The sequence below is a fragment of the Magnolia sinica genome, chromosome 11 (assembly GCF_029962835.1).
Source record: "Magnolia sinica isolate HGM2019 chromosome 11, MsV1, whole genome shotgun sequence".
Lineage (NCBI taxonomy): Eukaryota > Viridiplantae > Streptophyta > Magnoliopsida > Magnoliales > Magnoliaceae > Magnolia > Magnolia sinica.
The window spans coordinates 59,856,372-59,872,004 of NC_080583.1; the positions used below are offsets into that span (position 1 = coordinate 59,856,372).

General features: G+C 39.9%; 1 non-coding gene across 1 annotated transcript; it reads right to left on the bottom strand.

The window, feature by feature from the left end:
- Positions 1–1,942: 1,942 nt before the first annotated feature.
- On the bottom strand, positions 1,943–2,049 carry LOC131219850 (small nucleolar RNA R71). Its single transcript, XR_009158492.1, has one exon. It is a non-coding gene; the product is annotated as a small nucleolar RNA R71 (small nucleolar RNA).
- Between the last annotated feature and the right edge of the window lie 13,584 nt (positions 2,050–15,633).

The following is a 15,633-nucleotide window of genomic DNA, read 5'->3' on the forward strand; positions in this document are numbered from 1 at the left end:
ACTGCTTTTGATGCTAGTAGATTTCAGGGAATGCTTTCAGTTTTTAAGGGTTTGGTGGGACTGAAATTACAATAGATCTGCAATGGCTTGGAGTATTTCTTTTTCCTTATGTTGATTATGGCGTCAGGAAGCCCTGTTGTTCGCCATCGTCTCCTGGGCATGGTTGGATGGCGGTACCCCTTCTAACCTTCATAATCATCTGATTGGTTGGTAATTAGTTTAATTCTGTTGTTGACTTTGTCTCCTGGGCATGTTTTGCTGATGGAATCCTTTCTAATTCATATAACTTTCATCTCGTGAAAACTAGATCAAATAAGTTCGAGTTTAATTTCCATGATTCTTGATGCGGGCATAAGATCTCCCCGATCTCTACAAGTGGATCCTGAATCCCTAGTTTCCTTCCTTTGAATTCCTTAAGTTATTAGATAATTACTCCACAATTACTCCTTAAATTCGATTTGGTTTAGATCACATCTTAGTCTAGTTCTAGTTCTACTTGTGAGTTTCAGATTACGCACAGGTTTCGGTCCCTTGGGATTCAACCTCGGTCTTACCGAGTTTATTACTACATCACAACCCTATACTTGGGAGTGAACAAGTTTTTGGCGCCGTTGACGGTTGCGATTCTCTGAAATTAATTAGGTTTAGAATTAATTTAAGATTAGAATTTGACTAACTTTAGTTGTAGACTTTTATTTGATTTCTAGAACTAACTTGTTTTCCTGTTTTGTAGGATCCTGACATAAGTTTTTAAATTGGTAATTCCTTCCCAATTTCTCTACTTTTTTCACTTTTAAAATTAGGGTTTAAATTTTAGAAATCTTCTAATTCTAGTATTTTCCTATTTGTAGGAAATAGTTTATTTTTAAAAATTTTCCTCTTTTGTTTGTAGAAACTAGGTTAGTTATTTCCCTTTTTAGGAATTAACTTTCTATTTTTATTTTTAGTAACTTTCTAATTTTAACTCTTTTAGAATCTAATTTTTTGGTTCCTCATTTATTTTTAGAATTTTTGTTTAGAAACTAACCTTCCTATTTTGTAGGGCTTTAAGATAGAAATTTCTAATTCGGTAAGCTCCTTCTCTACTTTCTATTTTTCAGTTCTCTTTTAGTAATTTACTTTCTAGTTTAGGATTTTTCTAATTTATTTTAGAAATTTCCACTTTCTTTTAGGAATTCCTTCTTTTAGAAATCAGTTTACTGCTATCTTTCCTTTAAAGGATTGTTCTTCTCTTTTTAGAATCTAACTTATTTTGCTTTATTTTGTAAGTTTTTAACTTAGGAACTCCAATTTGGTAATTTCTTTCCAACTCTCTCTTTCTTTCTAGATTTTTTTCCCTTTCTTAGGATTAGGTTTTGAATTTAATTGAGGGTTGTGAGTGTCTCATGCCCAAGTGGGCCCGTGACAACACTCGACGTCTCTTGATCGAAGGAGGATTGGTTGAGGGGTTGACTATCCATCGCAGACTAGACACCACTCAAAATCCCCCGAGTTAATTGAAGTTATGGTGAAGACCAACCTCTTCTACTTCCACCCAAGGTGGAGGATACCCAAGATGAGAATAAGGTGCATCAGAGCACCCCCACATCGTACTTTATGAGATTATCTACAACCGGCGGGAGTGAGTACGCCCTCATGCATAATTTTTCCTGAAAACACAGGACAAATGGACATCAAGCCAGGAGTTATCCAACTCCTTCCCAAATTCCATGGACTTGAATCAGAGAGTCCATATTTACATTTGAAAGAGTTTGATGAGATTATAGCTACATTATGTTTTCCTAATGTATCTGAGGATACAATTAGGCTGAAACTCCTTCCTTTTTCCTTAAAAGAGAAAGCTAAGACATGGTTACATTCACTGCATCCTAGATCCATTGGCACATGGAATGACATGTAGAGGGAATTCATAAAAAAATTCTTCCCACATCATAAAACGATTACCCTCAGAAAAGCAATCATGAACTTTGCCCAAAAGGAAGATGAAACATTCTTCCAATGTTGGGAAAGGTTCAAAGATTTAGTCAGTTCATGCCCACAACACGGATTTGAAACGTGGCGCATTACAAATTTTTTCTATGATGGACTGACATCTTCCATGCGCCAAATGGTCGAGACAATGTGTAATGGAGAGTTCATTAATAAAGATGTTGACGAGGTATGGGATTACCTCGATAGTCTTGCTGAAAAAACACAATCATGGGACTATTACCCAAAGTCGAACACCACGTCTAGGCCGACTCAATTAAAGGAGAAAGGTGGATTATATCTCTTGAAAGAAGAGGATGATCTCAAGTGTAAAGTGACTACGCTCATAAGGAAAGTTGAGGCCATGGAAGGAAAGAAGGATAAGGTTAATGAAATTGTTTGCGGCATCTGTGATTGCAACATTCATACAACTGAAAATTGTCCTACAATACCCGCCTTTCGAGGAGTGTTGAATGAACAAGCTAATGCCATAAACAACTATCAAAGACCTTTTACTGGACCTAACTCCAATACGTACAATCCTGGTTGGAAAAATCATCCAAACTTTAGTTGGAGGAATGGACAAACGGCTACCCCTCAAGGTTTCTTCAATCAAAATCCAAATCAAGTGAAACCTCAAGAGGAACCGGTTCAAAATTCCATACAAGAGCTGGCTCAGGCAATGCGGGGAATTACAGATTTTATGCAAAAGATAGATTCTCGTATGACGGTTATAGAAAAGGGGATGCTTCCTGCACAACCTCTCCCCAATCCTAAACTGTAGTACGAGATTAATGATCCCAGCTCTTCAAATCAGATGGGGCACGCTAAATCCATCATCACTCTTAGGAGTAGAAAGATCATTGATAAAACTCTTCCGGTTAGGCTCGAAAAGCCTCAAGAACCAGAAGATGACAACAATGATGGATCTAGTGATGCCCCACAAAAATTAGAACCAGAACTGCTAGAGAAGCCAGTTTCTCCATTCCCCCAACGGTTGGTTTCACCAAAACCTCTCTCTAACTCTCAGGATATCCTAGAGGTGTTGAAACAAGTGAAAGTCAACATTCCTCTACTTGATGTCGTGAAATAGATACCTTCATATGCCAAATTCCTGAAAGACTTATGCACGACCAAACGATAGCAAAGTATTCAAAAAAGATCTTCTTGACCGAGAAAGTGAGTGCCATCCTAAAGCAAGACGTGCCACAGAAATTCAAGGATCCCGGTAGCCCAACCATATCATGTGTAATCGGGGACCATCGAATTGATCATGCACTTCTTAACTTAGGAGCGAGCGTCAATCTGATTCCTTACATGGTATACAAACAGTTAGGTTTGGGTGAATTAAAACCCACCCTAACCACACTACAACTTACTGATCGCTCTGTTCGTGTACCAAGAGGGATAATTGAGGATGTGTTGGTCCAAGTTGATAGATTTTACTACCTTGTAGATTTTATCATCCTGTACACCGAACCCATCAATAACATGAGCACTCAGATTCCCGTCATTCTTGGTCGCCCATTCCTTGTCACTTTAAATGTAATTATCAATTGCAGGAATAGTGTCATGACTATGTCTTTTGGGAATATGACCTTAGAGTCAAACATATTTTTCAATAATGGCAGAAACTTAGAGGATGATGACGATTTCCACGACATTAACATGATTGACTCTTTAGTGGAAGATACGACACCTCTAACCTTATCCTCTGACTCTCTAGAGACGTGCCTGGCCCACTCCCATGATTTTGATGATGACATGATTAGGGAGACGTGTGCCTTGCTTGATACTGCACCGGTACTTGAAGTTAACTGGTGGAGGCCACAATTTGAAGAATTGCCACAAACCGATGTAATGCCTCTACCGTCTAACCTCAAGCCGCCGAAGCTTGACCTAAAACCTTTGCCCTCTGATTTGAAATATGCCTATTTAGGTCAAGATGAGACATACCCGGTGGTGATCTCTGCCCACCTGGAGAAAGAACAGGAGAGTATGCTCATATCTACTCTCATTGAGCATAAAGGAGCCCTGGGATGGACGATAGCGGACCTCAAGGGAATCGATCCCTCGATTTGTACTCACCGCATATATCTTGAGGATAATGCAAAAACCGCTCGGCAACCACAACGTAGACTAAATCCAAACATGAAGGAAGTGGTTAAGGCCGAGGTTCTTAAACTATTGGACGTGGGTATCATATACCCTATATCTGATAGTCAATGGGTGAGTCCAACTCAAGTGGTCCCTAAGAAGTCCGGAATCACCATCGTAGCCAATGCTAATAATGAACTCGTGCCAACTAGAGTCACTACTGGTTGGAGAATGTGCATTGACTACAGGAAGTTGAATACCGTCACGAGGAAAGACCACTTTCCTTTACCATTCATTGATCAGATCCTAGAAAGGTTAGCTGGTCATTCCTATTATAGTTTCCTTGACGGGTATTCGGGCTACAACCAGATAGAGATAGCCCCTGAAGACCAGGAAAAGACTACATTTACATGTCCTTATGGCACTTTTGCCTACCGAAGGATGCCATTCGAACTATGTAATGCCCCTGCCACCTTTCAGCGATGTATGCTTAGTATCTTTTTTGATATGGTGGGGCAATATCTAGAGGTCTTCATAGATGACTTCTCTGTTTACGGTCCATCTTTCAGCAAGTGCTTGGAAAGTCTTAAATGTGTGCTGAAAAGATGTGAAGAAAAGAACTTGGTACTTAATTGGGAGAAGTGCCATTTCATGGTTCAGAAGGGAATTGTCCTTGGGCATATCATCTCGTCCAAGGGAATCGAGGTAGATAAGGCAAAAATCGATCTTATCTCTAACCTACCTCCACCCAAGAACATCAGACGTGCGATCCTTCTTAGGACACGTAGGATTTTATAGGCGATTCATAAAGGACTTTAATCTCATCTCTTGTCCTTTATGTAATCTTCTTCAAAAAGATGCTCCGTACGAGTGGACTAAGAAATGCCAGAAGCTTTCACCAAGCTTAAGGGCACGTTAACCACTACACCTATCATGTAGCCACCCGATTGAAGCCTTCCTTTTGAGCTTATGTGCGACGCTTGTGATTATGCTCTTGGGTGGTTCTAGGCCAGAGAAAGGATAAGAGACCCTACGTCATCCATTACGTGAGTAGGACTCTAAATCCTGCCCAAGTGAACTACTCGACTACGAAAAAGAACTCTTAGCCGTAGTGTTCGCCTTGGACAAATTTAGGTCCTATCTGATCGGATCCAAGATCATTATCTATACAGATCATGCGGCACTGAAGTATCTTCTTTCTAAGAATGATTCTAAGCCCCGCCTGATACGATGGATCCTTCTACTCCAAGAATTTGATTTGGAAATTAAAGATAAAAAGGGAGTAGAAAACGTTGTGGCCGATCACCTTTCTCGCCTTAATACCTCTGATTCCCTTGAGACGACCCATATCAATGACATGTTCCCTAATGAACAACTGTTCCGAGTCTCCCATTCACCTTGGTTCGCTGATAGCTAATTATCTTGCTACAGGTTCCATACCGACATAGTGGACTGCGCAAGATAAGAAGAAATTCTTCACCGAGGTGCACAAATTTTTCTAGGATGATCCTTATTTATTTAAATATTACCCAGACCAAATCCTAAGGAGATGTGTACCAGACGATAAGCATCAGAGCGTAATCTCCTTCTGTCACTCACAGGCCTGTGGTGGTCACTTTTCTGCTAAAAAGACCATGGCCAAGATTCTGCAGTGTGGCTTTTACTAGCACACTATGTTTAGGGACACTCATGAGTTTTGCAAAGCTTGTGAGCATTGTCAGAAATTGGGAGCATTGTCCCGTCGAAATATGATGCCTTTGAATCTCATCCTTATCATTGAAGCATTTGATTGTTGGGGCATCGATTTCATGGGACCATTCCCCCAATCGTTTGGAAATCTGTATATTTTGCTCGCTGTGGATTATGTCACTAAATGGGTCGAAGCGATTCCGTGTCGAACTAATGACCATCGCACGGTCATTAAATTTCTAAAAGAAAACATCCTTTCTCAATTCGGAACGCCTCGAGCCATCATTAGTGATGGGGGCTCACACTTTTGTAATAAACCATTTGAGAGCTTTATGAAGAAATACGGTATCTCTCATAGGGTGAGCACCCCGTACCACCCACAGACAAGTGGGCAAGCTGAGATTTCTAATAGAAAAATTAAACACATTTTGGAGAAAACGGTTAACCCCGATCGTAAGGATTGGTCAATCCGATTAACCGATGCCTTATGGGCATACCGTACTGCCTTTAAAACTCCTATTGGAATGTCTCCCTTTAGACTTGTCTATGGAAAATCTTGTCACTTGCCTGTGGAGCTGGAACATAAAGCATACTGGGTGATCAAAAATCTTAATTTCAATCTGGACAACGCTGGCTCGCTACACAAACTTCAATTGAATGAACTCGAGGAAATCCGGAATGATGCATACGATAATTCAAGAATTTACAAGGACAAGATGAAAGTATTTCATGACCAACACATTTTGTAAAAATCATTCACGCCTGGTCAGAAGGTCCTTTTGTACAATTCTCGATTAAATCTCTTTCCGGGTAAGCTTTGATCTCGTTGGACCGGCCCTTACATTGTTGTTACTGTTTTTCCTCATGGGGCCGTTGAGATAAGAGATCCCGACAATGGCAAGGAGTTTAAAGTCAATGGACATCGATTGAAACCATTTGTCGAGAAATTTGATTCAGAGGACATGTCCATGCCCCTGACTGCTCCTGTTTACCAGGATTGATCTCCTAGTCTGATGGAGGTATAGGTAGGTTTATCGCTTTCATAGGACTAGGGTAGTTGCTTTATTTGTCTGGCTGAAGACGGTAAACTTAGCGCTCCTGGGAGGCAACCCGGCTCTTCATTTTATTTCATTTTTATCATTAATTAGTTCAATGTTTGTCGGTAACATTACTGCAAACCCTCACGAGACTACAACTCGTCCACTAGGGGCAACCTAGGGGTTTAAAGGCTTGTTGCATACGCTAAATGCAATCGAGAGCACCTACGAAAGTGGTATAGGTAGGATTTTATTTTTGTTATTTTATTTTACTTCTGTTGGTTTCTCTCTTGTGCTGACCCGCTCTTACGTAGATATCTTTGGAAAGCCTCTTGATTCTTTCATCCAGGTACTATCTTTCCATCACTCTTATATTTTCGTTGTTCCATGTGCATTGCATGCTTATTTCTTTTACATTGAGGACAATGTAGATTTTAGGTTGGGGGTGGGAGATTAGGTTTCCTAATCAGCGTTTTCTTGGTCTTGAGCAAAAATTGTGAAAATTTTTAATTTTTTTGGACTTTCTTGTGAATTTGAAGGGATTTTGACGGCCATCTAGGGCACTTGGAATTTCAAGATACGTGATGTTGGTAATTTAAGACGCTTGGAGTCAGTATCTGTTGGATTTCATAATTAAGTTTGAATTGTTAATCCAGAATTAGAAGTTGTAAACATTAATTGCGTTATGATCTTACATGTCACATCTCGCTTACACATTAAGGTTTCATTTGATATTGAAGGATTAATTTGGTGATCACTAAGCTTGAAAGGAACCAACCTGAGAAATTGAAAGGATTGGGCGAATGGTCTACACCATAGGTTTGCTCCCTATAGGTGTAGATTTAATTCCCTATGAATGATATGTGAAAAAATTTGGGTGTACAGTCTTCATCATAGGTTTGCTCCCTATAGGTGAGGATTTGATTCCCCTTCTTGGCATTACTTTTAATGGAAAAATTAAAAATTAAAAGAATAAAAAGATAATGTGTGAGGCAAGTTTGAGTTATCGTGAATTCTCTTATTGGTTACCAATGATATCCTTAAATAGAGAGGTGAATCTTAATGTTGACAAGTCAAGATTAGACTATACATCCATGGAATTCAATGTTTAGAATTGTTCTAATTGCTAGACTAATATTTTGAACTTAATTATGAAGTTGCCGTGAGTCTGATATCAGGAGAAAGTAATGCCAACATTCATGATTTTTTTTTTCTTAAAATTCTAGTATTTGAAGTGTTATTCAAAAATCACTCGAGTGCATATAAATTGTCCTGTAATTCTCAACTTATTTTTTGCATACTTTGCTTGGAACTAGCAAAATGCTGGTTGGGGGTTGTGTTGAGGGTCAAATATTACATATCAGACCCTATTATTGCCGGGATTTTCAAACATGATACCATTTAATGGCCCGCTTTAATCATGTTTGTGATGCAGGGCGTATTTACAAGTATAGGACTGAAAAGGATGCTAAAAGCATGGATTTAACAGTCTGAAGTCACCAAGGCAAACGACGGACCCCACGAGACCAAGATCGACGGATGTGCACGCCAAGGATTCAAGAAAATCGAGAAACTGAAACTCAAGTGGCCCGAAAGACAGTCAGAATGCAAGATCACAAGGTTTTCACCATCCGTTCAGCTCAAAAATTCATACATGGACTGAGAACCATAAATTAACCGTACACATCGAAATTCAGCCATTGGATCCTTGTGAAAACGTCTCAACCGTCAAATCAGCCCACAAAACATCGATCTGGGACCCACCTGATATCTGGACATGCTTCAATTCTGGTCTCAACCGTTTAAATTAGATGGCATAACAGATGGTCAGAGCGGATATTTCATATACCTCAAGGTGGGACCCACCTTAAGTGGTGTGTGTGCACAACATACGTGCGGTGGATGAGCACCAAATCAGAGGAATAGAAGGATTTGAATCCTTCTCTCTCACCACTGTGGACGCTCGTAACAGAGCTTGCGGCTCTTTCTTGTGGGCCACCACCATGATTCGACGGACCAATCCAGACCGTCCATAAGACTTGCACGGCCCCTCTCACTCAGGCCAAGGTGGATAAATTTCAAAAGACACCGGAGATCAGTTTTCGATCGTTAAAACGAACGATGGACGGTGGAACAAAGATCACGGGGGTCACACCGAAACAGACTCAAAATCAGCCATTCCAGACCAAAATTGTGAGGGGAATGAAATGAACGGAGTGGATTGTCCGTAGAAACCAGATAATGGGCCCCACCGAGAGTCCAGCGCCGACTGTTTCGGGCTCTGTTTACGCAGTCCGCGCTCGCCCGGCCAATCCGGGCCATTCTGCGGTCATAGAAATGGACGGTCCGTCCATCTGGACCATCCAAAATGTTCTTAACGTGGGACCGTCCATATCCAAGGCGACTGAACGCCTCAGATCTCGTATGTGTGGCTGTGATGTTCAGTCCAAAACGCAAGTCGGTGCTGCGATTCCATTGTTACGCACGCTGCTGCGTAAGAACCCCACCAACAGCAGTAACATGAAGATCCTTCCAGCCGACTTCTCCAGGGCTGGATAGCTATAAGAAAGAGCGGATGGTATAGACATGCAAGAGTGGATTTGCTATCTTATCAGGATAATTTAGGGTTACTGATCAAAGCTTCAAGAGTGGATTTGCTACGTGTCGACCCTTTAGGGGAACGAGAGAGAGAGAGAGAGAGAGAGAGAGAGAGAGAGAGAGAGAGAGAGAGAGAGAGAGACAATAAGTGTTTTCTTCTTTTCTTTTCTTTTCCGTTTTATTTTTCTTTTTATTTGCTTTGGGTTCAGGCCGTTCATGTGTGGCTAAACCTCTTAGCTAGGGCTAAGAGGTGAAGCCTGTAGCGTAATGGGAGTACTCCTATGGTTTTGATTCATATTGAACTGCTTTTGATGCTAGTTGATTTCAGGGAATGCTTTCAGTTTTTAATGGCCTGTTATGACTGAAATTACAATGGGTTTGCAATGGCTTTGAGTATTTCTTTTTCCTTATTTTGATTATGACGTCAGGAAGCCCTATTGTTCGCCATCGTCTCCTGGGCATGGTTGGATGTCGGTACCCTTCCTAGCCTTCATAATCATCTGATTGGTTGGTAATTAGTTTAATTCTGTTGTTGACTTTGTTTCCTAGGCATGGTTTGGTGATGGAATCCACTCTAATTCATATACCTTTCATCTCCTTAAAATTATATCAGAGGAAGTTCAGTTTAAGTTCCATGATTCTTGATGCAGGCATAAGATCTCCCTGATCTCTACAAGTGGATCCTCTGAATCCCTAGTTTCCTTCCTTTGAATTCCTTAAGTTATTAGATAATTACTCCATAATTACTCCTTAAATTCTATTTGGTTTAGATCACATCTTAGTCTAGTTCTAGTTCTACTTGGTTTCAGATAACGTATAGGTATTAGTCCCTTGGGATTCGACCTCGGTCTTACCGAGTTTATTACTACATCACAACCCTATACTTGGGGAGTGAACGGAAGTCATTAGAGTCCAGAGACCCTATTGATCATTCTTTTGTGTAGGATTGAGTCACAGGTAATTCTCACACCTTTCAAGTCCTCATAGGAAGCCTCCGACGGGAGAATACGTGTGGGTGTTGTGTGTTGACCCTTACTCTTGGGGAGCATAAACTTAGGTCCTTAGTGTAGGTCCTTGGCCTGTGTGGCCTAAAACGTAGGTGCTGTGTTGACCTTTGCTCTTGTGTAGAGCATAAACTCTAGATTCCTTGTGTGGATCCTTGGCTTATGTGGCCTAAAACCTAAGTGTTATGTGTTGACATTTGCTCTTGTGTAGGGCATAAACTCTAGGTTCCTTGTGTGGATCTTTGGCCTATGTGGCCTGAAACCTGAGTGTTGTGTGTTGACCCTTGCTCCTGTGTGGGGCATAAACTTGTGTCTCGTGAAGACATGTTAGGTACCTTATGTAGGCCCTAGAGTCAGCCTTTTGTAGGTTATACTGGATTGAGGTAAATCTGATTTGAAATCTCCGTTAGTGAAATCCGGTACACTCAAGGGTTGAGTGCGTCCATCGGGAGTGGAGTAGGCAAGTAGCCGAACCACTATACATGACTGTGTTTGGGATTGTTATTTGCACTTTACTTCTCTGTGTTTACTTTGAATGTTCACATGATGCATGATGCCATGACTATTTAGAACTGATAAGTATCACATTCCTCACACAGTCATTCAATCAATCACGGACTAAATTTATATATTGCTTAGATATTGAATAGTCTTTTGATTGGATCCTCTATTTAGCTTGGAAACCATTAGAGTTAAGTTAAAGATATCTTGATAAATTGTTATATTAGATCAAGATAATAATGATAGGATTTTAAACTGTCATAAAATTTTATAAAGTCCTATTCACCCCCCTCTAGGACACTTTGACCTATTCCTACTTCTACTAGAGCGGTTATTGTCACAATTTCAATTAGTATCAAAGTGGGTGTCTCTTAAAGGCTTCGCCGCCTAGAGAGTGATCTTGACTGAAGTTAGTAATATGGGCAAAGGAGAGGGCTCATCTGTAACTAAACCTCCCGTATTTGATGGATCAAATTATGCTTACTGGAAGGCTAGGATGCATTACTTTCTGAGATCTTTGGATCATGATGTTTAAGACATTGTCGAAAACGAATATGTCTTCTCTTTTAACAATTAGTACTTGAAAATGGTACAACCATATACAAACCAAAATCCAAAGAAAAATGAATAGCATTCGATAAAGAAAAACAAATCAAGGAAAACATATCAAGCTATTTACTATGCTATCTCCCAAGAAGTCTTGAATCAAATCAGTATGTGTGGTACTTCTAAAGAAGCATAGGACTTATTGGAAACAACTCATGAGGAAACCAAAAAGATCCAAATTGTAACTCCTAACATCACGGTTTGAAAGTCTCGAGAATGAAAGAGCATGAGACCTTCATGGAGTTCTTCATGAAACTGAACATCATTCGCAACTCCATGGGTGGATTAGGAAAAAGTCCTAGTTCTAAAAATCTATAGGAAAATTTGAGATCCTTAGAACGGTTCAACTCGAAAGTTACAACCATTGAAGAATGTAGGAACATGGATGAAATGAAAGTAGAAGAACTAGTATGTTCCCTACAAACATTTGAAATACACTTCAAACAAACTCCCAAATCCAAAAATAATGCCCTAAAAACCTCAAAACATAATTCCACCAATGAGGAAGAGGAAAGGGAAAGGGAAAATGAAGATGAGGAAGTGGCCCTTTTGGCTTAACGATTCAAGAAAATTCTTTCATAAAAACCGTGGTTGACCATTTAAAGGAAAACAGGTTCAACAACAAGCATTACATAGGTAAACCTAGTAAAAAGTTCAAAGAGTCACAATGTTACACTTGCCAAAAGTTTGAGCACCTGTCCACCGAATGCCCCAATAGGAAAACCAAAGGAAAGGCGATGGCGGCCACATGGGATGATACTGAAGAGTCAAATTTAAAATGTAGTGACTCAAAGAGTGATGGAGACCAAAAATCTCTAAAAATTCTTATGGCCTCTACAGCCTCCAACACTCCGATAGAGACTAAGAAAATCGAAGCCACAGGATCATTTCCATCTCATGATGAGGAGACAAAGAAAGAAGAAGAAGAAAAGGATAAATTACAAGATGGCTATAATCAACTTTATATACATAGCATCAATATCCTTAAAAGACTTAGGATTAGTGAAAATAAAAATAAATTACTGCAAATGGATCTAGATAAAACTTCAGAAACCAATACACACCTGATCAATGATCTACAACAATACCATTCTAAAAATGATAAGCTAGAAAGAATCAATCTATCCCTCAAATCTGAATCCTCAAAACTGATTAAACAGATTGATTTATTGAAAAATGAAAATGTGCATCTAAAGAATGAGAATCACACACTTAGGTTTGATGCAGAACAATCTAAGAAGTCTGTTGGACTAAATTACAAATTCTCCTAGTAGTGAAAAAATTAGAAAAACTCTTAGGGATGGGAAGACCTGGAAAAGACAAGAGTGGATTAGGATATGAAAAATTCAAACTAAGTTCCAAAAATGCAGCATCAATGATTGAGAAATCAACTACATCAGGAAGTAAAACAAATTCGTGTGGAGACTTTGGCCATTTTAAATTTGAATGTATTGCTCGTAGGTGGACTCAATCTAATTCCGGTCTGAATCATATTGGTAAATACAGATAAACCAGAAAAACAATACAAAATGCCAAGAGTCCACTAAACAATATGGCAAAAGGAACAACACATCCATCTCCACCCAGAATGACCAAGAGAATGAAGGAGCTATTGAATCAAGTGGCTAACCTAAATCAGAAAACAAATGATCTAATGGAACAAGGAAGAATGATTCAGTTACATAATGTACCTAGACAAGTTCCTGATAGAGTAAAGGAAACAACCTTAAGAAAATCTGTCACAACATGGGTAGTGAAAGAAAAGAAAAACTGTCTTGTTACTCACTCAAATCATTCAACAAACAATAGTACTAAATGGTACCTAGACAGCGGGTGCTTAAGACATGTCACGGGTGACAAATCCCTTCTCTTAAATTACTCAAATGTTGATGATGGGATATTCACTTATGGTGATGGAAGCACCATTGAGGTAGTAGGGTGTGGAACCATAGAAGGAATGGAAATGCTCAAAAATGAGAATGTTTTTTGCATAAAAGGACCGACTCACAATCTTTTAAGCATCTCTCAAATATGTGACAACAAACATGTGGTTACTTTTGACAAACTAAAGTGTAAGATCCTGGACTTATTAGGAAAATCTGTAATGGAGGTTTTTCGCACTAGTGACCACTATTATATCATCAATGGCAATGGAAAGGATAATCCATATGCTTAGTAACAACTGAGCATGGAAAACATGTCCAGGTCATGGCATCTAGATCTGGATGGATGTTGAAATGATGCATTTTTTATGATTTTCATGATATATCTGAGGTCTCTACACCTCAAACATTTTTTTTTGTGTATAAACATTATTGATGTTTATAATTTTGGATGGTAGAACTTTTTGTAAAGATTTTGATTTCATACTGAAGCTGATATGAAAATATTTGAAGATATACATATATGGAAGATTATCGAAAACTGGAGATAACATGTCTTATCCTTCTTCTCGATAAGTGAATCATTGAATCGAACGAGTCGTCGATATCATCGAAACCGCATTGATCCCATCGACGACCTCTCAAGAATCTGAAACGTCGGGTCGATTGGCCTGCCCTCGAACTTATCATTGATAACATCGATTAGGGTATATCGATATCATCGAAACCATGTTCAATGATATCGAAGGTTACCTCCTGATTAAAGGCAAACGAGTGGAAAATTTTCATTTCTTTACTCGATGCTCATCCCTATCTCTGCCGCTCGTCCTCCTCGGCCATTTTATATGGTTTTTCATCTATGAACCTTCCAAGATCACCCAAATCTGGTAATTCCTTGTCTATTCTCTTGATTTCTCAAGATTGCATCTTGTAAGTTTAGGTATTTCTCGATTAGGGTGAGAAGTACTATCTAGTGAATCATCAATTCGTGTCAAAATCCTTCAATCTTCTATCAGATTCCATTCTCCATCACCCTATTCCCAGTTGTAAACGTTCAATGGGGAAGGACAAAGGAAAAATTCTTGTTACTGGGAATCCTCAAGATCCTTCATACGTAAATTCCTTGCACTTAAAGAAAGGGCAAAGGCTTCTGATCAAGGGATCCCAACACACCAGCGAAGTTCCAGATAAACTTCACGTGGTGGGTCTTAATGTGCCGCACCTGTTCCTCCTCATACTGCGGTAGACCCTATTCTGGCAAAATATATTAGAAGACAGTTAGTACATGAACGCAAAGTTGACAAGGATTGCCTCAAACCCTACAACTTAGAACCTTTGTTGGCTGCAATAGATTGGCTGCCTATGCTCAATTTTGGTAGCCCATGCCATAATGAAAAAACCTATAGATTCTTTGGTTCCAGCCATTCTCCTGTTGTAAGACCGTATCTTAGTCTGTATCGTTCTTTAGACTCCTGCGGTCCTCCCAATAGAATTCCAGTAACCCATGACTTGTAATCAACATTTGTGCGCAACCTTAAGTCATATCCTATATATTTATATCGGCTCAACTCGAAACTTGTACCCTAGCGACCGTGCCATCACCGCGTCTCGCGCTCCAATGTGATACCCAGGCCAGGAGTTGTGGGCCTGAGAATAAATTAAGGAAACACCACGGGTAACGTATGCGCCGTTTCCAGGAAGATTCTCGGTTGAGAGAATGAAATCTCTACCCATACCCCCTCTTTCCACCAAGTCAACCAAGCCCTTACCTTTCCCATACCTTTCATGCCAACAAGGCAATGCTACCCATACCCCATCTCACCTCATGCCCAAAAAGTCAACAAGCCCCATCCCTTACCCATACACTCCATGTCATCCATCCTTACAACTCCCATCTCTCTCATTCCCTCTTATTCTCCCTCCATCTCTCTAGCAACAAAAAAAGGGACTAAGTAAAGAAAGAAACTAAGAACAAGAGCCAACTTCTCACCACCCAAAGCTTCCCATCTAACCATCCAAATCTCATCATCCTCCCTTAAAGAGCTAGCTTGGGAAGCAAGGAGTCCATGGAGCCTAGAAGAAACGGAATCGGTGGGTGTTTTTTTTTTATAGGCTTAAATTCATGTTTTGATGATGGGCCAAGTGGGGCCTATCGATCGATGGTATGGATCTCACTTTGGACCCTAGGTGTGGCCGATGGCCCACCATGATTCATATGTTCATTCCATGATAAGGCCATTCTCCATAGAC